The 23,195-nt window shown below is 64.9% G+C and overlaps 11 non-coding genes across 11 annotated transcripts; 5 read left to right on the top strand and 6 right to left on the bottom strand.

Moving 5' to 3' along the window:
• Positions 1-1,823: 1,823 nt before the first annotated feature.
• Positions 1,824-1,895, bottom strand: TRNAE-CUC (transfer RNA glutamic acid (anticodon CUC)). The gene has a single exon. It is a non-coding gene; the product is annotated as a tRNA-Glu (tRNA).
• A 245-nt stretch (positions 1,896-2,140) lies between these two features.
• On the bottom strand, positions 2,141-2,212 carry TRNAG-UCC (transfer RNA glycine (anticodon UCC)). The gene has a single exon. It is a non-coding gene; the product is annotated as a tRNA-Gly (tRNA).
• A 712-nt stretch (positions 2,213-2,924) lies between these two features.
• Positions 2,925-2,996, bottom strand: TRNAD-GUC (transfer RNA aspartic acid (anticodon GUC)). Its single transcript has one exon. It is a non-coding gene; the product is annotated as a tRNA-Asp (tRNA).
• Positions 2,997-3,622: 626 nt separating this feature from the next.
• Positions 3,623-3,705, top strand: TRNAL-CAG (transfer RNA leucine (anticodon CAG)). Its single transcript has one exon. It is a non-coding gene; the product is annotated as a tRNA-Leu (tRNA).
• Positions 3,706-4,770: 1,065 nt separating this feature from the next.
• TRNAG-GCC (transfer RNA glycine (anticodon GCC)) lies at positions 4,771-4,841 on the top strand. The gene has a single exon. It is a non-coding gene; the product is annotated as a tRNA-Gly (tRNA).
• A 6,656-nt stretch (positions 4,842-11,497) lies between these two features.
• TRNAE-CUC (transfer RNA glutamic acid (anticodon CUC)) lies at positions 11,498-11,569 on the bottom strand. Its single transcript has one exon. It is a non-coding gene; the product is annotated as a tRNA-Glu (tRNA).
• Positions 11,570-11,814: 245 nt separating this feature from the next.
• TRNAG-UCC (transfer RNA glycine (anticodon UCC)) lies at positions 11,815-11,886 on the bottom strand. Its single transcript has one exon. It is a non-coding gene; the product is annotated as a tRNA-Gly (tRNA).
• Positions 11,887-12,598: 712 nt separating this feature from the next.
• TRNAD-GUC (transfer RNA aspartic acid (anticodon GUC)) lies at positions 12,599-12,670 on the bottom strand. The gene has a single exon. It is a non-coding gene; the product is annotated as a tRNA-Asp (tRNA).
• Positions 12,671-13,296: 626 nt separating this feature from the next.
• Positions 13,297-13,379, top strand: TRNAL-CAG (transfer RNA leucine (anticodon CAG)). The gene has a single exon. It is a non-coding gene; the product is annotated as a tRNA-Leu (tRNA).
• Positions 13,380-14,444: 1,065 nt separating this feature from the next.
• On the top strand, positions 14,445-14,515 carry TRNAG-GCC (transfer RNA glycine (anticodon GCC)). Its single transcript has one exon. It is a non-coding gene; the product is annotated as a tRNA-Gly (tRNA).
• A 4,855-nt stretch (positions 14,516-19,370) lies between these two features.
• Positions 19,371-19,443, top strand: TRNAV-CAC (transfer RNA valine (anticodon CAC)). Its single transcript has one exon. It is a non-coding gene; the product is annotated as a tRNA-Val (tRNA).
• The last annotated feature ends 3,752 nt before the right edge of the window (positions 19,444-23,195 follow it).

Genomic DNA, 23,195 nt, shown 5'->3' on the forward strand with positions numbered 1-23,195 from the left:
CTACATACGCCACCAACCCCTTGGGCCCTACCCCCCTCGTCTCCCTCTTCCAGGCCCGGAGCCTCACTCCCACCAGTCCTGCCCCTGCCCTGCCACAGGCTGCTCAGGCGCGCTCCTACTCCGACCCCGCCCCTACTCCAGAGCTCGCCGACCCGCGTGCACAAAGCGCCCGTGGGCCAAAAGGTCGTGCCGCCCCAGGCCTCAGCAGAGCTCCTGCCTCAGTGGCCAGTCCCACACCTCTGCGCCCACGCTGTGCCCGGGCACCCTGGACTCCTTTCCCCACTTGCCAGCACGCGAGGCGCCATCGTCTGCTCCTCGTGAGGTCATCTTGTCTCGGGGTTCTTACCCGCACATGGGAGTGCACCCGCAGAAACAAGCGCCCTCATCCCGCACTGTGACCCACCCACGCTCACCCCCAGCACACCGGCAAGGGCGGTGAGGGGACCTCCTGCGGTGATGGTAAGCAGCGGCCCGCCCATGGGGGCTCCCGCCCACGTGGGACACGGCTTTGTTCACCTCCGGAGAGGGTGCCCGCGCAGGGTCGTGCGGCCCACCGGCGATCCGCTTCGCATCCGGAGGAGACCATCTGCGAGTAAACGTCGGACTCCTGGCCGAGGCGGGAGCCCGAGATTTGGCGGGAAGGAGACTGGGGTGTGCGACTTACCTCGGGGAGCATCTGCAGAAGATGATGGGTACAGGCATGGACCGAGGGATGCAGTACCTCTGGGCTAGGGACGTGCGGCTAGGCGGCAATGGGGACCTGGCAGAAGTCCATCTGGGCGGTAGGGTCGGGGTGTTGCGGGCTGGAGGCAGGGGGTGGGGCGGGATGCCCCGGGTGACGCACTTGCCACGCTGTCATTGGAACCAGAGCATTGCTAATGCGATTCGAAGGAAACGCTGGCTCGACGTCCACCCTGTCACCCGCCTGCTTCCACCAACACCACGCCCACGGCCCCCCGCGCCCCCCCCGGACCCCAACCGCCCCACCCCGTCTGCTTGGCCGTTGGGTTTTCCTGAGTGGCTTTCTTTATCCCCCCCCTTGCTCTCTCACCTGCACCGTCCGGTGGCCAGGCCACCCCCACGCGTCCAGATTCGTGTTCACACCTCCTCCACCTCGTGCGTGCAGTGCAGTAGGGTTCTCTGCTCTCCTCGCGGCCCGAGACCAGGCCGCACGTGGAGCCCGATCAGCGGCCCACGGGAGACGCAGCTAGTCGGGGGCCAGGCCCGGAGCGCGGCAGGAGCGCCCGCTGCCATGAGGAGCGAGGCAGGGGAGCGCAGGACCCGGCACGTGGCCCGACTTGTGGGAGATTGCCCTGCCGCCCCCGCCCCCACGACGGCGACGGGAAGGAAGGAGGGGGAGGCTCGTCAGCCCTCGGGTGGGTCGCGGCGGCAGCGGTCCACGGGCGCCGGAGGGTCCCCACGCATGCGGTGTCGGGACGCGGGTTTGTGTGCATGTGGCGACAGCGGGGAGGGGGAGAGGCTGCCCCGGCCACTCGGGCTGAGGACCCACCGGGAGCGGGAGCGAGGGGAGCGGCCGAGGAGGAGGAGGAGCGGAAGGCGCCAAAGCCCTCAGGTGGGCGAGCCAGGCCAAAAGGGCCGCGGGCGGCTGGACCGTGCACGGCTTGGGCTTGGGCTTGGGCTGGGCGGGCGTGCAGGGTTCCGGGGAACCCTGTTGGGGTCGCCGAGGGCGCGGGGCGAGGGCGAAGCCGGCGAGCAGTGGCCTGGGCTAAAAGAGGGGATGGGGTGGTGGGGATCGCCTCGTGGGCGGGCGGCCTCGCGCGCTGGAGAGGCGAGGTCGGTGGGCAGGGGAGAAGAAGAAAGATTTCCCTGACCGGGAATCGAACCCGGGCCGCGGCGGTGAGAGCGCCGAATCCTAACCACTAGACCACCAGGGAGCGTGAAGCCTCGGCCCTGGCCTGCAGCTCCTGGGCCCGGCGCCCAGGCCCCGGCCCACTCCAGGGAGCTCCAAGTGCAGCCGCCCGGCGCCCTTGGCAGTTGGCGTGGCCCTAGCCTCCTCTCCGCCTGCAGCACACTCGAAGCTCAAAACACTGCGCGCACCCGGCCGCGGTGCGAGCTACTGGGCTCCCGGGCCCCAGCCCCGGCTGGGCCGTCGCTGGAGCTTGGCAAAAGGTGGGCGGGCTGCGTTGGCCGGGAATCGAACCCGGGTCAACTGCTTGGAAGGCAGCTATGCTCACCACTATACCACCAACGCTGCACGGCCCGGGCCGGCCCCAGACGCCAGGCCCTCGGCTCGCACGAGCGCATTCCCGCCGCCAGGTCCGCCTGGCGCAGCTCCGTCACGACGCCCTGCACGCAGCTCGGCAGCTCGGCAGCTCGGCAGCTCTGCCGCTCGGCACCGCCACAGGCGCCACCCACCCACGGCCGTCCACCGGGCGGAGTCGCCCCAGTCCCTCGCGCCCTGCCCTGGACCGCCTCTGGGGGGCGCTCTCGCTGCCTTGCCGCTGCCGGGGGCCTCCGCGACCTCCCAACCCGCCCCCCGGCTGGCCGGACGAAGCCCTGGTGCAGCGGCCGCTCGGCAAGGCCGCTTCCCGCAGCCAGAGGGCACGGATCCGCCTGCCAGCCGTCTCGGCAGCTGGGCAGCTGGGCAGCTGGGCATCTGTGCGTCGCGTCGCCAGGGGCCCAGGGCGGCAGCCACTTGAGGCGGGGGCTCTCGTCCGGCGCCGTGGGGACGGGCGAGAGGAGGCCCTGGCTCGGCCGTGGCGACCAACCCAGCGCCCCGCGAGGAAGAAGGGAATGGGAGTGGGGGTGGGAGTGGGCATGTATATGGTCGGCGGTGGGCGGGCTGGGCACGAGATGGCGCCCTGCGGCTCGCTGGAGGGCGGAGGGAGGACAAGAAGGGGTCCCCGGGGGCGAGCGGCTGGACGGGCGGAGAGCGGCGCCAGCCACCAAAAAGGGCGTCTGGCCTCCCCGTCGGGGAATCGAACCCCGGTCTCCCGCGTGACAGGCGGGGATACTCACCACTATACTAACGAGGACGGCGGCGGCTGGCGCCCTGACGCCCGACCGCTCCGCGGCTGCCGGCCGTCGCCTACCCTGCCCTCGAACGCCTGCCCGCCGCGGGCGCCCGCCACGTGCCCGTGCGCGGCCCCGCCCCGACACCAAACCAACCAACCCCGTCGCCCAACAAAGCGGCCCCCGCCCGCGACCCGTCCTGGGAGCGGGACGAGCACCAGCACTCGCACCCGGGAGTGGGGTGGGGAGCGGTGGGGTGGGGGCCGGAGGGAGCGAGGCGGGCGGCGCTGCCTCCTCCGAGCGCGCGCTGCCTATCGCCCCCGACGCGGGCTTCGTGCCGGGAGGAAGAGGTCCTCGAGGGCAAGCGAGGCCGCGTGTGTGCGGGAGGTGGGCGCGCGCCGCGCCGCGGCTCCGCGGCAGCCGCGCTGGTGGCGGCCGAGGCCGGGCGCGGGGGCGGCGCCGGCGGAGGCCGAGCCAGGGGCGTCTGCTGACCTGGCTCCGCGTCCGGTCGGCCCGCGCGCCCGTCGCGTCCCGTGGCGCGCGCACACAGCCGCCCGCCAGGCGCCAAGCGCGCGCGCGCGCCAGGCCGAGAGCCCGGCGGTTGGCGTCGGCTCCCAGCCAGGCGAGCGGCGGCGAGCCTGGCACCGCCGTCAGGATGGCCGAGCGGTCTAAGGCGCTGCGTTCAGGTCGCAGTCTCCCCTGGAGGCGTGGGTTCGAATCCCACTCCTGACAAGCCCACCTTTTAGCACGCACAAACAATGCGCCCGGCCAGGCCTGCGCCGCCCCTGACGGCCGGACGCTCCGTGCCGCACTCGCGCTCCTGCCACCTCGCCGCACTTCCAGCTCCTGCGGTACCCACGCCTCTCGGACGCCGGAGCCTCTTAGGCACAGCCACGCCTGCCTGCCTGGCGCCCATAGGCCCGTGAGCGGGCTCCAGCGACCCGAACCCTCGCGAAAATGCATTTCTCCTCCCTTCCTCGTGTCACCCCCTTCATTCCCCCATCCTCTCTTCCTCTTTCCTTCCTTCCTCACTTCCACCTCTCTTCCTTCTCAGCCTCCCTCCACCCTCCCTGCCCTCCTGCCTGCCTTTCTTCGCTCTGCGGTCGTGCGTCGCACCAAAAGCACTAGAGCGGGACCCGCGCGGGGTGCCGCCGGCCAAAGCGCAAACACCTTTGGTCTCTGGCCGTAGCGTCCCTCGGGGGCGCCGGCGGCGCTGGGAGGCCGCCGTCTCAGACGCAGAGACACACGTCCACGCGCACACGCACGCAGATTCAGACACGCGCGAGCGCAGACGTGCAGACACAGACGTGCGATGCACACACCCACACGGACACACGCGGGCACCGCCACCACCCCCAGGCAGCGCGCAGCCCGCGCTCCCTTCTCCACCCCCAGTCCGGCCTGGCACACGCGGCACAGGCTAGATATCCCGCCGCCAAAGGGCCTCGGAGTCGGGGCTGCGGCTCTGAAGGGATCGTCGGTGCTCAGCCGCACCCGCCACAGATGGGCTGCCCTGGTGGGCGTTCACTCGCGCGCTCGGGTCACGCTTGGTCTGGCTCCCGGCTTCCTCTGGCGACCGCGTCCGTGTGGCGGCGGCCCCGTACTGGGGAGTGCAGGTAGGTGCAGGATGGGCCGAGTCCTCCTCCGTCCCTCTGCGCCTTAGTGCTACCGTCCCGCAATCCGCACGGCCCTCTAGGGCCCTAGCCGTGCCCGGGGCCTCCCTTTTGGGCCACGCGTCCGCCTCCTGCTCAAATTGAACAAGTTGAACAAGCGCGTCGGGTGGTGGTGGCCACGGGAGCATGGGTGGTTCAGTGGTAGAATTCTCGCCTGCCACGCGGGAGGCCCGGGTTCGATTCCCGGCCCATGCAGCGTGCCGTGCCCTTTTGCTCCAGCCAGCACGCGGCCAGCCCCCGGCTACGCTTCCTCTCCACCGCCCGCCCAGGCACCTGCGCGGCTCCCGCCCAACGCTCAGCCACGCGCCTCCCGTCCTGCCCGCTAACCCGCACACACGGTTTTCTCTCCACTACCCTCACCCCGCTGCAGGCACGCCTGTCACTTCAAGGACTCCTGCCGCACACCACGGGCGTCTGCACTGCCGCTCGCACGCCCCACTTCTCCACCTTTCACCGCGTTTCCTCGCTCTCTGCCTCGCTCTGCCCACACTCCCACAATTGGACTGTCTTCGCACAACCACTACCAAAGAAGTCACCACCCCTACAAGTCACTCATCCCTAGTCGCGTTCTCCCGCAGGGCCACAAAGTCTTTATGGCGCGTGAGGAGGTTTCCAGCAATTCCACAGTATCATCGCAGCGCGCGCCCTCTGGGTTCCCTTCATCCCGCGACATTTCTGCTCAACCACTGGCTCCGCTCCTCTCCTCGTGGCACCACTGAAGCCACCGCCACCCCCACCAGCCCCAAGACCCACCCAGTCGGCACCAGCGCGATACACCTCCACGACTCACGACCACCACCCTGCGCCCCAGAACTCTCAGCACCAACCGCATGTCCACCGCCAGCCCCACCACCATGCTCCCACCGTGGTCCCCACTACCACCTCTACCAGCCTCCGGCTTTCTCAGTCCTCCTTTGTCAAAGATTGCCTGCTGCATTTGTCGCTTTGGCCTCTTTTCATCTCAATCCCTCCACGCCCCCGCCACCCCCGCCCACACACACACACACGCAAAGACACACACACACACACACATGCACCCCTGAGATCTGACTGCTTAGCCTGATGGGAGGGAGGTCGTTGATGTCTCTCGGGCAGTTACAGTCTCCGCCCCACTGGGACGGCGTCTAGACCTGGAGTCAAGACAGCTCTCCGCTGTCAAGGTCCTTCCCCTGACCGCTTCCCACCCGCACTCCCACCATGTCCACATCAAAGTCCACCGCCATGGCCACTCCCACACACCGTTTTCTCTCCACTACCCTTACCCCGCTGGAGGCACGCCTGTCACTTCAAGGACTCCTGCCAGGCACCGCGTCTGCACTGCCACTCGCACGCCCCACTTCTCCAACTTTCGCGGTGTTTCCTCGCTCTCTGGCTGGCTCTGCCCACACTCCTACAATTAGACTGTGTTTGCACAACCAGTACCGACGAAGTTGCCACCCCTAGGACTCACTCTTCCCTCGTTGCGTTCTCCCGCAGGACCACAAAGTCGTTATGGCGAGTGGCGAGGTTTCCAGCAATTCCACAGTATCATCGCAGCGCGCGCCCTCTGGGTTCCCTTCATCCCGCGACATTTCTGCTCAACCACTGGCTCCGCTCCTCTCCTCGTGGCACCACTGAAGACACTGCCACCCCCACCAGCCCCAAGACCCACCCAGTCGGCACCAGCACGAAACACCTCCACGACCACCAACCCACGCCCCAGAACCCTCAGCACCAACCGCATGTCCACCGCCAGCCCCACCACCATGCTCCCACCGTGGTCCCCAATACGACCTCTACCAGCCTCCGGCTTTCTGAGTCCTCCTTTGTCAAAGATCGCCTGTTGCATTTGTCGCTTTGGCCTCTTTTCATCTCAATCCCTCCACGCCCCCGCCACCACCCCACACACACACACACGCAAAGACACACACACACACACACACATGCACCCCTGAGATCTGACTGCTTAGCCTGATAGGAGGGAGGTCGTTGATGTCTCTGGGGCAGTTACAGTCTCCGCCCCACTGGGACGGCGTCTAGACCTGGAGTCAAGACAGCTCTCCGCTGTCAAGGTCCTTCCCCTGACCGCTTCCCACCCGCACTCCCACCATGTCCACATCAAAGTCCACCGCCATGGCCACTCCCACACACCGTTTTCTCTCCGCTACCCTTACCCCGCTGGAGGCACGCCTGTCACTTCAAGGACTCCTGCCAGGCACCGCGTCTACACTGCCACTCGCACGCTCCACTTCTCCACCTTTCGCGGTGTTTCCTCGCTCTCTGGCTGGCTCTGCCCACACTCCTACAATTAGACTGTGTTTGCACAACCAGTACCAACGAAGTTGCCACCCCTAGGAGTCACTCTTCCCTCGTCGCGTTCTCCCGCAGGGCCACAAAGACGTTATGGCGAGTGGCGAGGTTTCCAGCAATTCCACAGTATCATCGCAGCGCGCGCCCTCTGGGTTCCCTTCATCCCGCGACATTTCTGCTCAACCACTGGCTCCGCTCCTCTCCTCGTGGCACCACTGAAGCCACCGCCACCCCCACCAGCCCCAAGACCCACCCAGTCGGCACCACGGCGATACACCTCCACGACCCACGACCACCACCCCGCGACCCAGAACTCTCATCACCAACCGCATGTCCACCGCCAGCCCCACCACCATGCTCCCACCGTGGTCCCCACTACCACCTCTACCAGCCTCCGGCTTTCTCAGTCCTCCTTTGTCAAAGATTGCCTGCTGCATTTGTCGCTTTGGCCTCTTTTCATCTCAATCCCTCCACGCCCCCGCCACCCCCGCCCACACACACACACGCAAAGACACACACACACACACACATGCACCCCTGAGATCTGACTGCTTAGCCTGATGGGAGGGAGGTCGTTGATGTCTCTGGGGCAGTTACAGTCTCCGCCCCACTGGGACGGCGTCTAGACCTGGAGTCAAGACAGCTCTCCGCTGTCAAGGTCCTTCCCCTGACCGCTTCCCACCCGCACTCCCACCATGTCCACATCAAAGTCCACCGCCATGGCCACTCCCACACACCGTTTTCTCTCCACTACCCTTACCCCGCTGGAGGCACGCCTGTCACTTCAAGGACTCCTGCCAGGCACCGCGTCTGCACTGCCACTCGCACGCCCCACTTCTCTACCTTTCGCGGTGTTTCCTCGCTCTCTGGCTGGCTCTGCCCACACTCCTACAATTAGACTGTGTTTGCACAACCAGTACCAACGAAGTTGCCACCCCTAGGAGTCACTCTTCCCTCGTCGCGTTCTCCCGCAGGGCCACAAAGACGTTATGGCGAGTGGCGAGGTTTCCAGCAATTCCACAGTATCATCGCAGCGCGAGCCCTGTGGGTTCCCTTCATCCCGTGACATTTCTGCTCAACCACTGACTCCGCTCCTCTCCTCGTGCCACCACTGAAGCCACCGCCACCCCCACCAGCCCCAAGACCCACCCAGTCGGCACCAGCGTGATACACCTCCACGACCACCACCCTGCGCCCCAGAACTCTCAGCACCAACCGCATGTCCACCGCCAGCCCCACCACCATGCTCCCACCCTGGACCCCACTACCACCTCTACAAGCCTCCTGCGTTCTAAGTCCTGCTTTGTCAAAGATCGCCTGTTGCATTTGTCGCTTTGGCCTCTTTTCATCTCAATCCCTCCACGCCCCCGCCACCCCCGCCCCCACACACACACGCAAAGACACACACACACACACACATGCACCCCTGAGATCTGACTGCTTAGCCTGATGGGAGGGAGGTCGTTGATGTCTCTCGGGCAGTTACAGTCTCCGCCCCACTGGGACGGCGTCTAGACCTGGAGTCTAGACAGCTCTCCACTGTCAAGGTCCTTCCCCTGAACGCTTCCCACGCGCACTCCCACCATGTCCACATCAAAGTCCACCGCCATGGCCACTCCCACACACCGTTTTCTCTCCACTACCCTTACCCCGCTGGAGGCACGCCTGTCACTTCAAGGACTCCTGCCAGGCACCGCGTCTGCACTGCCACTCGCACGCTCCACTTCTCCACCTTTCGCGGTGTTTCCTCGCTCTCTGGCTCGCTCTGCCCACACTCCTACTATTAGACTGTGTTTGCACAACCAGTACCAACGAAGTTGCCACCCCTAGGAGTCACTCTTCCCTCGTCGCGTTCTCCCGCAGGGCCACAAAGTCGTTATGGCGAGTGGCGAGGTTTCCAGCAATTCCACAGTATCATCGCAGCGCGCGCCCTCTGGGTTCCCTTCATCCCGCGACATTTCTGCTCAACCACTGGCCCCGCTCCTCTCCTCGTGGCACCACTGAAGCCACCGCCACCCCCACTAGCCCCAAGACCCACCCAGTCGGCACCAGCGCGAAACACCTCCGCGACCACCACCCCGCGCCCCAGAACTCTCAGCACCAACCGCAAGTCCACCACCAGCCCCACCACCTTTCTCTCACCATCGTCCCCACCGTCACCTCTACCAGCCGCCGGCTTTCTCAGTCCTCCTTTGTCAAAGATCGCCGTTGCATTTGTCCCTTTGTCCTCTTTTCATCTCAATCCCCCCCGAAACACACACACACACACACACACACACACACACACACACACACACACGCGCGCGCGCGCACATGCACACACACGCACGCACCCCTGAGACCAGACTGCTTAGCCTGATGGGAGGGACGTCGTTGATGTCTCCAGGGGCAGTTACATTCTCCGCCCCACTGGGACGGCGTCTAGTCCTGGAGTCTAGCCAGCTCTCCGCTGTCAAGGTCCTTCCCCTGCCCGCTTCCCACCCGCACCCCCCGCATGTCCACATCCAAGTCCACGGCCATGGCCACTCCTACCCCCACCTCCTTCCTCCTTCCCCCATCCCCAACACCGCTCCCCGCCTCCTTTTGCCTCACCACCTTGCAGCCCAGTCCAGCCCAGCACAGCACAGCCCCGCACAGCAGACTGGCCTGCCCGCCGAGGTCCTCTCTGACCACAGGGGCATCCATCTTCCTCCTTGCAGCCTGCCACCTGCTGCTCCTTCCAGCCTCCCGGCTCGCCCCCTACATACGCCACCAACCCCTTGGGCCCTACCCCCCTCGTCTCCCTCTTCCAGGCCCGGAGCCTCACTCCCACCAGTCCTGCCCCTGCCCTGCCACAGGCTGCTCAGGCGCGCTCCTACTCCGACCCCGCCCCTACTCCAGAGCTCGCCGACCCGCGTGCACAAAGCGCCCGTGGGCCAAAAGGTCGTGCCGCCCCAGGCCTCAGCAGAGCTCCTGCCTCAGTGGCCAGTCCCACACCTCTGCGCCCACGCTGTGCCCGGGCACCCTGGACTCCTTTCCCCACTTGCCAGCACGCGAGGCGCCATCGTCTGCTCCTCGTGAGGTCATCTTGTCTCGGGGTTCTTACCCGCACATGGGAGTGCACCCGCAGAAACAAGCGCCCTCATCCCGCACTGTGACCCACCCACGCTCACCCCCAGCACACCGGCAAGGGCGGTGAGGGGACCTCCTGCGGTGATGGTAAGCAGCGGCCCGCCCATGGGGGCTCCCGCCCACGTGGGACACGGCTTTGTTCACCTCCGGAGAGGGTGCCCGCGCAGGGTCGTGCGGCCCACCGGCGATCCGCTTCGCATCCGGAGGAGACCATCTGCGAGTAAACGTCGGACTCCTGGCCGAGGCGGGAGCCCGAGATTTGGCGGGAAGGAGACTGGGGTGTGCGACTTACCTCGGGGAGCATCTGCAGAAGATGATGGGTACAGGCATGGACCGAGGGATGCAGTACCTCTGGGCTAGGGACGTGCGGCTAGGCGGCAATGGGGACCTGGCAGAAGTCCATCTGGGCGGTAGGGTCGGGGTGTTGCGGGCTGGAGGCAGGGGGTGGGGCGGGATGCCCCGGGTGACGCACTTGCCACGCTGTCATTGGAACCAGAGCATTGCTAATGCGATTCGAAGGAAACGCTGGCTCGACGTCCACCCTGTCACCCGCCTGCTTCCACCAACACCACGCCCACGGCCCCCCGCGCCCCCCCCGGACCCCAACCGCCCCACCCCGTCTGCTTGGCCGTTGGGTTTTCCTGAGTGGCTTTCTTTATCCCCCCCCTTGCTCTCTCACCTGCACCGTCCGGTGGCCAGGCCACCCCCACGCGTCCAGATTCGTGTTCACACCTCCTCCACCTCGTGCGTGCAGTGCAGTAGGGTTCTCTGCTCTCCTCGCGGCCCGAGACCAGGCCGCACGTGGAGCCCGATCAGCGGCCCACGGGAGACGCAGCTAGTCGGGGGCCAGGCCCGGAGCGCGGCAGGAGCGCCCGCTGCCATGAGGAGCGAGGCAGGGGAGCGCAGGACCCGGCACGTGGCCCGACTTGTGGGAGATTGCCCTGCCGCCCCCGCCCCCACGACGGCGACGGGAAGGAAGGAGGGGGAGGCTCGTCAGCCCTCGGGTGGGTCGCGGCGGCAGCGGTCCACGGGCGCCGGAGGGTCCCCACGCATGCGGTGTCGGGACGCGGGTTTGTGTGCATGTGGCGACAGCGGGGAGGGGGAGAGGCTGCCCCGGCCACTCGGGCTGAGGACCCACCGGGAGCGGGAGCGAGGGGAGCGGCCGAGGAGGAGGAGGAGCGGAAGGCGCCAAAGCCCTCAGGTGGGCGAGCCAGGCCAAAAGGGCCGCGGGCGGCTGGACCGTGCACGGCTTGGGCTTGGGCTTGGGCTGGGCGGGCGTGCAGGGTTCCGGGGAACCCTGTTGGGGTCGCCGAGGGCGCGGGGCGAGGGCGAAGCCGGCGAGCAGTGGCCTGGGCTAAAAGAGGGGATGGGGTGGTGGGGATCGCCTCGTGGGCGGGCGGCCTCGCGCGCTGGAGAGGCGAGGTCGGTGGGCAGGGGAGAAGAAGAAAGATTTCCCTGACCGGGAATCGAACCCGGGCCGCGGCGGTGAGAGCGCCGAATCCTAACCACTAGACCACCAGGGAGCGTGAAGCCTCGGCCCTGGCCTGCAGCTCCTGGGCCCGGCGCCCAGGCCCCGGCCCACTCCAGGGAGCTCCAAGTGCAGCCGCCCGGCGCCCTTGGCAGTTGGCGTGGCCCTAGCCTCCTCTCCGCCTGCAGCACACTCGAAGCTCAAAACACTGCGCGCACCCGGCCGCGGTGCGAGCTACTGGGCTCCCGGGCCCCAGCCCCGGCTGGGCCGTCGCTGGAGCTTGGCAAAAGGTGGGCGGGCTGCGTTGGCCGGGAATCGAACCCGGGTCAACTGCTTGGAAGGCAGCTATGCTCACCACTATACCACCAACGCTGCACGGCCCGAGCCGGCCCCAGACGCCAGGCCCTCGGCTCGCACGAGCGCATTCCCGCCGCCAGGTCCGCCTGGCGCAGCTCCGTCACGACGCCCTGCACGCAGCTCGGCAGCTCGGCAGCTCGGCAGCTCTGCCGCTCGGCACCGCCACAGGCGCCACCCACCCACGGCCGTCCACCGGGCGGAGTCGCCCCAGTCCCTCGCGCCCTGCCCTGGACCGCCTCTGGGGGGCGCTCTCGCTGCCTTGCCGCTGCCGGGGGCCTCCGCGACCTCCCAACCCGCCCCCCGGCTGGCCGGACGAAGCCCTGGTGCAGCGGCCGCTCGGCAAGGCCGCTTCCCGCAGCCAGAGGGCACGGATCCGCCTGCCAGCCGTCTCGGCAGCTGGGCAGCTGGGCAGCTGGGCATCTGTGCGTCGCGTCGCCAGGGGCCCAGGGCGGCAGCCACTTGAGGCGGGGGCTCTCGTCCGGCGCCGTGGGGACGGGCGAGAGGAGGCCCTGGCTCGGCCGTGGCGACCAACCCAGCGCCCCGCGAGGAAGAAGGGAATGGGAGTGGGGGTGGGAGTGGGCATGTATATGGTCGGCGGTGGGCGGGCTGGGCACGAGATGGCGCCCTGCGGCTCGCTGGAGGGCGGAGGGAGGACAAGAAGGGGTCCCCGGGGGCGAGCGGCTGGACGGGCGGAGAGCGGCGCCAGCCACCAAAAAGGGCGTCTGGCCTCCCCGTCGGGGAATCGAACCCCGGTCTCCCGCGTGACAGGCGGGGATACTCACCACTATACTAACGAGGACGGCGGCGGCTGGCGCCCTGACGCCCGACCGCTCCGCGGCTGCCGGCCGTCGCCTACCCTGCCCTCGAACGCCTGCCCGCCGCGGGCGCCCGCCACGTGCCCGTGCGCGGCCCCGCCCCGACACCAAACCAACCAACCCCGTCGCCCAACAAAGCGGCCCCCGCCCGCGACCCGTCCTGGGAGCGGGACGAGCACCAGCACTCGCACCCGGGAGTGGGGTGGGGAGCGGTGGGGTGGGGGCCGGAGGGAGCGAGGCGGGCGGCGCTGCCTCCTCCGAGCGCGCGCTGCCTATCGCCCCCGACGCGGGCTTCGTGCCGGGAGGAAGAGGTCCTCGAGGGCAAGCGAGGCCGCGTGTGTGCGGGAGGTGGGCGCGCGCCGCGCCGCGGCTCCGCGGCAGCCGCGCTGGTGGCGGCCGAGGCCGGGCGCGGGGGCGGCGCCGGCGGAGGCCGAGCCAGGGGCGTCTGCTGACCTGGCTCCGCGTCCGGTCGGCCCGCGCGCCCGTCGCGTCCCGTGGCGCGCGCACACAGCCGCCCGCCAGGCGCCAAGCGCGCGCGCGCGCCAGGCCGAGAGCCCGGCGGTTGGCGTCGGCTCCCAGCCAGGCGAGCGGCGGCGAGCCTGGCACCGCCGTCAGGATGGCCGAGCGGTCTAAGGCGCTGCGTTCAGGTCGCAGTCTCCCCTGGAGGCGTGGGTTCGAATCCCACTCCTGACAAGCCCACCTTTTAGCACGCACAAACAATGCGCCCGGCCAGGCCTGCGCCGCCCCTGACGGCCGGACGCTCCGTGCCGCACTCGCGCTCCTGCCACCTCGCCGCACTTCCAGCTCCTGCGGTACCCACGCCTCTCGGACGCCGGAGCCTCTTAGGCACAGCCACGCCTGCCTGCCTGGCGCCCATAGGCCCGTGAGCGGGCTCCAGCGACCCGAACCCTCGCGAAAATGCATTTCTCCTCCCTTCCTCGTGTCACCCCCTTCATTCCCCCATCCTCTCTTCCTCTTTCCTTCCTTCCTCACTTCCACCTCTCTTCCTTCTCAGCCTCCCTCCACCCTCCCTGCCCTCCTGCCTGCCTTTCTTCGCTCTGCGGTCGTGCGTCGCACCAAAAGCACTAGAGCGGGACCCGCGCGGGGTGCCGCCGGCCAAAGCGCAAACACCTTTGGTCTCTGGCCGTAGCGTCCCTCGGGGGCGCCGGCGGCGCTGGGAGGCCGCCGTCTCAGACGCAGAGACACACGTCCACGCGCACACGCACGCAGATTCAGACACGCGCGAGCGCAGACGTGCAGACACAGACGTGCGATGCACACACCCACACGGACACACGCGGGCACCGCCACCACCCCCAGGCAGCGCGCAGCCCGCGCTCCCTTCTCCACCCCCAGTCCGGCCTGGCACACGCGGCACAGGCTAGATATCCCGCCGCCAAAGGGCCTCGGAGTCGGGGCTGCGGCTCTGAAGGGATCGTCGGTGCTCAGCCGCACCCGCCACAGATGGGCTGCCCTGGTGGGCGTTCACTCGCGCGCTCGGGTCACGCTTGGTCTGGCTCCCGGCTTCCTCTGGCGACCGCGTCCGTGTGGCGGCGGCCCCGTACTGGGGAGTGCAGGTAGGTGCAGGATGGGCCGAGTCCTCCTCCGTCCCTCTGCGCCTTAGTGCTACCGTCCCGCAATCCGCACGGCCCTCTAGGGCCCTAGCCGTGCCCGGGGCCTCCCTTTTGGGCCACGCGTCCGCCTCCTGCTCAAATTGAACAAGTTGAACAAGCGCGTCGGGTGGTGGTGGCCACGGGAGCATGGGTGGTTCAGTGGTAGAATTCTCGCCTGCCACGCGGGAGGCCCGGGTTCGATTCCCGGCCCATGCAGCGTGCCGTGCCCTTTTGCTCCAGCCAGCACGCGGCCAGCCCCCGGCTACGCTTCCTCTCCACCGCCCGCCCAGGCACCTGCGCGGCTCCCGCCCAACGCTCAGCCCCGCGCCTCCCGTCCTGCCCGCTAACCCGCACACACGGTTTTCTCTCCACTACCCTCACCCCGCTGCAGGCACGCCTGTCACTTCAAGGACTCCTGCCGCACACCACGGGCGTCTGCACTGCCGCTCGCACGCCCCACTTCTCCACCTTTCACCGCGTTTCCTCGCTCTCTGCCTCGCTCTGCCCACACTCCCACAATTGGACTGTCTTCGCACAACCACTACCAAAGAAGTCACCACCCCTACAAGTCACTCATCCCTAGTCGCGTTCTCCCGCAGGGCCACAAAGTCTTTATGGCGCGTGAGGAGGTTTCCAGCAATTCCACAGTATCATCGCAGCGCGCGCCCTCTGGGTTCCCTTCATCCCGCGACATTTCTGCTCAACCACTGGCTCCGCTCCTCTCCTCGTGGCACCACTGAAGCCACCGCCACCCCCACCAGCCCCAAGACCCACCCAGTCGGCACCAGCGCGATACACCTCCACGACTCACGACCACCACCCTGCGCCCCAGAACTCTCAGCACCAACCGCATGTCCACCGCCAGCCCCACCACCATGCTCCCACCGTGGTCCCCACTACCACCTCTACCAGCCTCCGGCTTTCTCAGTCCTCCTTTGTCAAAGATTGCCTGCTGCATTTGTCGCTTTGGCCTCTTTTCATCTCAATCCCTCCACGCCCCCGCCACCCCCGCCCACACACACACACACGCAAAGACACACACACACACACACATGCACCCCTGAGATCTGACTGCTTAGCCTGATGGGAGGGAGGTCGTTGATGTCTCTCGGGCAGTTACAGTCTCCGCCCCACTGGGACGGCGTCTAGACCTGGAGTCAAGACAGCTCTCCGCTGTCAAGGTCCTTCCCCTGACCGCTTCCCACCCGCACTCCCACCATGTCCACATCAAAGTCCACCGCCATGGCCACTCCCACACACCGTTTTCTCTCCACTACCCTTACCCCGCTGGAGGCACGCCTGTCACTTCAAGGACTCCTGCCAGGCACCGCGTCTGCAGTGCCACTCGCACGCCCCACTTCTCCACCTTTCGTGGTGTTTCCTCGCTCTCTGGCTGGCTCTGCCCACACTCCTACAATTAGACTGTGTTTGCACAACCAGTACCAACGAAGTTGCCACCCCTAGGAGTCACTCTTCCCTCGTCGCGTTCTCCCGCAGGGCCACAAAGACGTTATGGCGAGTGGCGAGGTTTCCAGCAATTCCACAGTATCATCGCAGCGCGAGCCCTGTGGGTTCCCTTCATCCCGTGACATTTCTGCTCAACCACTGACTCCGCTCCTCTCCTCGTGCCACCACTGAAGCCACCGCCACCCCCACCAGCCCCAAGACCCACCCAGTCGGCACCAGCGTGATACACCTCCACGACCACCACCCTGCGCCCCAGAACTCTCAGCACCAACCGCATGTCCACCGCCAGCCCCACCACCATGCTCCCACCCTGGACCCCACTACCACCTCTACAAGCCTCCTGCGTTCTAAGTCCTGCTTTGTCAAAGATCGCCTGTTGCATTTGTCGCTTTGGCCTCTTTTCATCTCAATCCCTCCACGCCCCCGCCACCCCCGCCCCCACACACACACGCAAAGACACACACACACACACACATGCACCCCTGAGATCTGACTGCTTAGCCTGATGGGAGGGAGGTCGTTGATGTCTCTCGGGCAGTTACAGTCTCCGCCCCACTGGGACGGCGTCTAGACCTGGAGTCTAGACAGCTCTCCACTGTCAAGGTCCTTCCCCTGAACGCTTCCCACGCGCACTCCCACCATGTCCACATCAAAGTCCACCGCCATGGCCACTCCCACACACCGTTTTCTCTCCACTACCCTTACCCCGCTGGAGGCACGCCTGTCACTTCAAGGACTCCTGCCAGGCACCGCGTCTGCACTGCCACTCGCACGCTCCACTTCTCCACCTTTCGCGGTGTTTCCTCGCTCTCTGGCTCGCTCTGCCCACACTCCTACTATTAGACTGTGTTTGCACAACCAGTACCAACGAAGTTGCCACCCCTAGGAGTCACTCTTCCCTCGTCGCGTTCTCCCGCAGGGCCACAAAGTCGTTATGGCGAGTGGCGAGGTTTCCAGCAATTCCACAGTATCATCGCAGCGCGCGCCCTCTGGGTTCCCTTCATCCCGCGACATTTCTGCTCAACCACTGGCCCCGCTCCTCTCCTCGTGGCACCACTGAAGCCACCGCCACCCCCACTAGCCCCAAGACCCACCCAGTCGGCACCAGCGCGAAACACCTCCGCGACCACCACCCCGCGCCCCAGAACTCTCAGCACCAACCGCAAGTCCACCACCAGCCCCACCACCTTTCTCTCACCATCGTCCCCACCGTCACCTCTACCAGCCGCCGGCTTTCTCAGTCCTCCTTTGTCAAAGATCGCCGTTGCATTTGTCCCTTTGTCCTCTTTTCATCTCAATCCCCCCCGAAACACACACACACACACACACACACACACACACACACACACACACACACGCGCGCGCGCGCGCGCGCACATGCACACACACGCACGCACCCCTGAGACCAGACTGCTTAGCCTGATGGGAGGGACGTCGTTGATGTCTCCAGGGGCAGTTACATTCTCCGCCCCACTGGGACGGCGTCTAGTCCTGGAGTCTAGCCAGCTCTCCGCTGTCAAGGTCCTTCCCCTGCCCGCTTCCCACCCGCACCCCCCGCATGTCCACATCCAAGTCCACGGCCATGGCCACTCCTACCCCCACCTCCTTCCTCCTTCCCCCATCCCCAACACCGCTCCCCGCCTCCTTTTGCCTCACCACCTTGCAGCCCAGTCCAGCCCAGCACAGCACAGCCCCGCACAGCAGACTGGCCTGCCCGCCGAGGTCCTCTCTGACCACAGGGGCATCCATCTTCCTCCTTGCAGCCTGCCACCTGCTGCTCCTTCCAGCCTCCCGGCTCGCCCCCTACATACGCCACCAACCCCTTGGGCCCTACCCCCCTCGTCTCCCTCTTCCAGGCCCGGAGCCTCACTCCCACCAGTCCTGCCCCTGCCCTGCCACAGGCTGCTCAGGCGCGCTCCTACTCCGACCCCGCCCCTACTCCAGAGCTCGCCGACCCGCGTGCACAAAGCGCCCGTGGGCCAAAAGGTCGTGCCGCCCCAGGCCTCAGCAGAGCTCCTGCCTCAGTGGCCAGTCCCACACCTCTGCGCCCACGCTGTGCCCGGGCACCCTGGACTCCTTTCCCCACTTGCCAGCACGCGAGGCGCCATCGTCTGCTCCTCGTGAGGTCATCTTGTCTCGGGGTTCTTACCCGCACATGGGAGTGCACCCGCAGAAACAAGCGCCCTCATCCCGCACTGTGACCCACCCACGCTCACCCCCAGCACACCGGCAAGGGCGGTGAGGGGACCTCCTGCGGTGATGGTAAGCAGCGGCCCGCCCATGGGGGCTCCCGCCCACGTGGGACACGGCTTTGTTCACCTCCGGAGAGGGTGCCCGCGCAGGGTCGTGCGGCCCACCGGCGATCCGCTTCGCATCCGGAGGAGACCATCTGCGAGTAAACGTCGGACTCCTGGCCGAGGCGGGAGCCCGAGATTTGGCGGGAAGGAGACTGGGGTGTGCGACTTACCTCGGGGAGCATCTGCAGAAGATGATGGGTACAGGCATGGACCGAGGGATGCAGTACCTCTGGGCTAGGGACGTGCGGCTAGGCGGCAATGGGGACCTGGCAGAAGTCCATCTGGGCGGTAGGGTCGGGGTGTTGCGGGCTGGAGGCAGGGGGTGGGGCGGGATGCCCCGGGTGACGCACTTGCCACGCTGTCATTGGAACCAGAGCATTGCTAATGCGATTCGAAGGAAACGCTGGCTCGACGTCCACCCTGTCACCCGCCTGCTTCCACCAACACCACGCCCACGGCCCCCCGCGCCCCCCCCGGACCCCAACCGCCCCACCCCGTCTGCTTGGCCGTTGGGTTTTCCTGAGTGGCTTCCTTTAACCCCACCCCCCCGGTCTCTTACCTGCGCCACCCGCACGCGTCCAGATTCGTGTTCACACCTCCTCCACCTCGTGCGTGCAGTGCAGTAGGGTTCTCTGCTCTCCTCGCGGCCCGAGACCAGGCCGCACGTGGAGCCCGATCAGCGGCCCACGGGAGACGCAGCTAGTCGGGGGCCAGGCCCGGAGCGCGGCAGGAGCGCCCGCTGCCATGAGGAGCGAGGCAGGGGAGCGCAGGACCCGGCACGTGGCCCGACTTGTGGGAGATTGCCCTGCCGCCCCCGCCCCCACGACGGCGACAGGAAGGAAGGAGGGGGAGGCTCGTCAGCCCTCGGGTGGGTCGCGGCGGCAGCGGTCCACGGGCGCCGGAGGGTCCCCACGCATGCGGTGTCGGGACGCGGCTGGATGGGTGGCGTGCGGCGGAGGTCCACACTGCCTGCTCCGGGCCAAGCTTCCCCAGGACCTGCAGGATCGTGAAAACTGCGCTGTGAGCTTCCGAGGAGGCCGTGCGCCCTGCCCACGGGCTCGGGTGTTGAACAGCAACGACTCGCGCTGGAGTCCCGCCTGCGCAGTGAGTTTCCCGGGGGGATTTCGAGGTCACCGTGTGCCTGTGGCCCCGATTGCCGGCCACATTTGCGCAGCCCGGGCCTTGCCGGCTGCTCCAGGCGCGGTAGTGGGGTCGGCTGCGCTCGGGCGCCGGGGAGCTTTCCCGTGACAGAAGCAAGGATGAGCCGCTTCTTTCAGTATCGGTTCCAAGAGCGCCACCGCCAGCGAGTTTCCGTAGTGTAGTGGTTATCACGTTCGCCTCACACGCGAAAGGTCCCCGGTTCGAAACCGGGCGGAAACAAGGATGGCTCTATTTTCTCTTTTCTGGTTGCGTCCAATTCGGCAAGATCGCGGTGAGATACCCGCCCTCTGCGGTCGCAGGAGCGAGGCGGGCGCCTGCCACTGCGGTGACTGGAACCGCGAGAGCAGCGACTCTTGGTCAGCGGGCACTCTTGCAGCCGTTCGGGCCCCCGGGTTTCTGCGTCGTCTTTTCCCGCAGCGGAAGAGGATAGCACTTTGGGCTGCTCAAAGAATGAAGTCATCGATTCGGATCTGGACCCTAAAGACCAAGTCCTGGTTCAGGCCAGTCCCCTTTTCAGACCTTACTCGGGCTCCGGACTCTTACTGGGATTGCGACCGCCCGCCCGTCTCCTCGAGAGAATGCACAGCCCCGCCCAGTGTGTGCCTGGCGACGATCTCGCTTACGCCGATGGCGCGTATCACTACCCCGCGGCCCACAGGAACAACCCAACGGAGTTGCAGAGCCAGGATCACAAGTGCTCTGCTGTGTTCCCCCACGAAACTTGCCTTTCCTGTTCTCATCACCTGCCATTCCCTTCCCCCTTCCCCAGTAACTACTGATCTACTTTCTCTCACAGTTTTAATTTTCTAGAGCTTTACATAAATGGAGTCATGTCACATTCTTTTTTGGTTGGACTTCTTTCAACCTACATAACAATAATAATTATTATTTGCTGAGAATTCCCTTGTACGGGGGTTTCACAATTTATCTTCACCTGTTGATTGACATTTGGGATGTCCCCAGCTTTTGGCTATTACACATAAAGCTGGTATAAACATCCAGAAATGCAAAAAGACCAGTGCAGCTGAACCAGAATGAGGTAGGCAGAGGTAGAGAGCCTTACAGGACATAGTAAAGAATTTGGCTTTCACTTTGCATGAGATAAGAGCTTGGACAATGCATTTCCCTGGACAGAGAATGGATCTGAGAGAAAAAAGCAAATAACCAGCACGTGTGGTTTCACTGGGGCTATTGATGGCATGGAAGAAACTACTGCCAAATAGCAGCAGGGAAGCAATAACTACAGCTTCCCTGGTGACCCTGCTTTCTTCTCAATCCTGAGCCCAGACTGGCTGATTCCTCTCTCTCACCATTGTCCCAGACTCATTACTCTAGTGCTCTTGGTTACCCATTCCTCCAGCTCCTTTCTGAGCAGATGCCAGCAACCTGGGGCAGTAGGGGAGGAAGAGGATGAACAAATTCCTCAGAGCTTTGTGGACCTTGCAAAGACTACATCCCTGTTGCTCAGAATATTTCAGGACTTTATGGAGAATAGAAAGAAAAAGGATCATAGGCCTGCACCACCCAGACTGGCCAGAATCTTCCAAAGTCTGGTCCTTGGTGGGACACAAAAGGGACATCCAGGGGTAGAGAGACAGGTCTGGTTTACATGAGCAAACAAGAACATGGCTTCCCATGGAGGTGGTAAGGTAAATTTCAGTTAGTGCTGGCCCTGAGCCTGTCAGCATTTCCCTAAGGGCGTAAGTGGTCCCTTCCCCCTGATCTTTCTCTGCCGTCATGCAGAGCCCGGGCTGCTGTCATCCTACGTCCAAGGGAAGTATGATGAGCCTTCTGAAGGATTCCAGAATAGAATCAATGGTCCAAGGGGAAGTATGATGAGCCTTCTGGAGGATTCCAGAATAGAATAAATTTCTTATTGCCTAAGAAATAAGAAAATGGCTGGGTCACATGCACCTTAAGATAGAGGTCTGCACAACTGCTTCCTACTTGCGAGGCCCTGGGGATCTACCACTGACAGAAAAGCAGCCTTGGCTTTCAAAGGGGCCACTGCCCAGGCCGGTAATTCTACTCAGGCTTAGGTACTTTTAGGCAAGAGCTGCACACCCTGCTGGGGAAATGGGCTCCATCTGGCTAAGTCAGGAGTCACAGGCATCACGGTCCTACCGAGTTCAGTACAAATACTGAACTTTTCCCTTTGTTTAGAAACAGCCAATGCGTGACAAAGGCCAGAGATGCATCTATAATTCCTGCAGTTGGGCCCTCTATTTTGGCAAAAAGCTAGAAGGGCTTTGAAGCCCAACCACAGATCAACAGTTTTTAATCCCTCCTCTTCTCGCCTACCATCTCACTTCGGATATATTGTTATTAGAAAAGGGCTTGGTACACAGCAATGTGTATGGTACGTGATACCTGGGGAAGGAAAAATGGATGCATACACGTTCAGACTACCTATGAAAGGCATACAAGAAACCGGTGGCGGATTGCTTCCGAGAAAGGGAGTGGGGAACTGAGGGTCGAGCAGGCGTGGTCGGGGCTGCGCCTCACCGCCCCACCCCACTCCTCTCCCGCAGGCTTGCAGGGCCAACTGCTGGGCCACGCCCGAGGCCCGTCCCCGCAGCGCGAGGGGCACACCGACGCGCCCAGGAGCTCCCGGACTGGGCTCCGAGCCCCAGGAGGGCAGCCTGTCTCCGGGACTTGGCCGGGCACATCGCCAACCCCGCCGACCTAAGTTACACCCCACTCCGGAAAATCAACCTCCGGCGTGCACTGCCTGCGGCCAGCAGAAAAGGAAAGCCAGGACTTCCCGGGAGCGCCCGCCTCCCCGACACGCTCGGCCCCGCCTACCCCCCCCCGCGGACGCCCCGCCCCACTCGCGACCCCGCCCCCGCTCGTGACCCCGCCCGCCGCGGTCGGGAGGCTTCCCGTAAGTCCGGCCTGAGTCAGGACCGGAAGGGCCGGGAGGGCTGACCCCGGTTCCCGACAGTGAGGGCAGGATGACACGGTAGCGGCAGCACCCCGGCGGAGGGGAGGGGAGCGGAGCAGAGCGCGGGGCAGAAGGGGCAGATCCAAACGCGCGGCCCGGCGGCCTCCCTGCGCGTCCCTTGTCCCCAAGGGGCGTGCGACCTAGACCGGACACCGCACACTCTGCGTGAGCGTGTTCCACCGGGTCCCCCTCGCTCCGGCGCTTCCGGCTCCACCCCAACCGTCTCTTATTCCAATTATAGGTGTGCTGTTTAAATGGGTCATCAACCAGGAAAATTCTGGTTCAGCAAAGTTCAGCTCTAATTAAATAGCTTTCCGAGTCTTTAATTTGCTAATGCACACTTTCAAATCATAATGACACTTATTTTACATTTACTTTGTATCAAACAGTAACTTACAATGTTTTTTAATAATTACAATAATTCTTAAGAGATAGTCATCAAAATACCACAAATAAAGAAATAAAATTGCAGAGATATGCCTGAGCTCCCGGTCTAGATATGAAGCTATATCCAAACCCATTCATGCCGATAGTCCACAAATGCCTTTTGGAGCGTCACTTGAGACCTGACCTACAAAGGATGCACTTTGCCTTGGAGTTCTTTGAGGGGGCAGCTGTGAGGTCCTCCCAGCCATGGCAGAGGTGGGTTGCCTGCCTTCTGACCAGAAGGTCTGGCAGTGGGGAAATTAGGCAGAAAATTGGGGTCCAGTACCAGCAGTACTTCCTGCTGCCTTAAACAAACACAGCTGCTCCTCCCCAAGCCCCTTACAGGACACTCTCAAATATTTCAAAGAAATCCTGAAGGTGAGACCAGGGCTGGAAGGAACCCAAGCCTCCTGCTCCTGAGAGGGTGGATAACAGACTCCTAGAAGTAGGAGGTAGGACTTGACCCAGATATGCTGGGGGAATGGAGAGAGGAGTGAATCCCGAATAGATTTAACTCCGTCTCCTTCCAAGGGAACACACCTAGACTAGAAACAATGTCTTTTGAAGAAGTTTGGGAATGAGACAAAGTGGTCCATCAGGC

Source organism: Manis javanica, chromosome 14, assembly GCF_040802235.1.
Source record: "Manis javanica isolate MJ-LG chromosome 14, MJ_LKY, whole genome shotgun sequence".
NCBI classification, from domain to species: domain Eukaryota; kingdom Metazoa; phylum Chordata; class Mammalia; order Pholidota; family Manidae; genus Manis; species Manis javanica.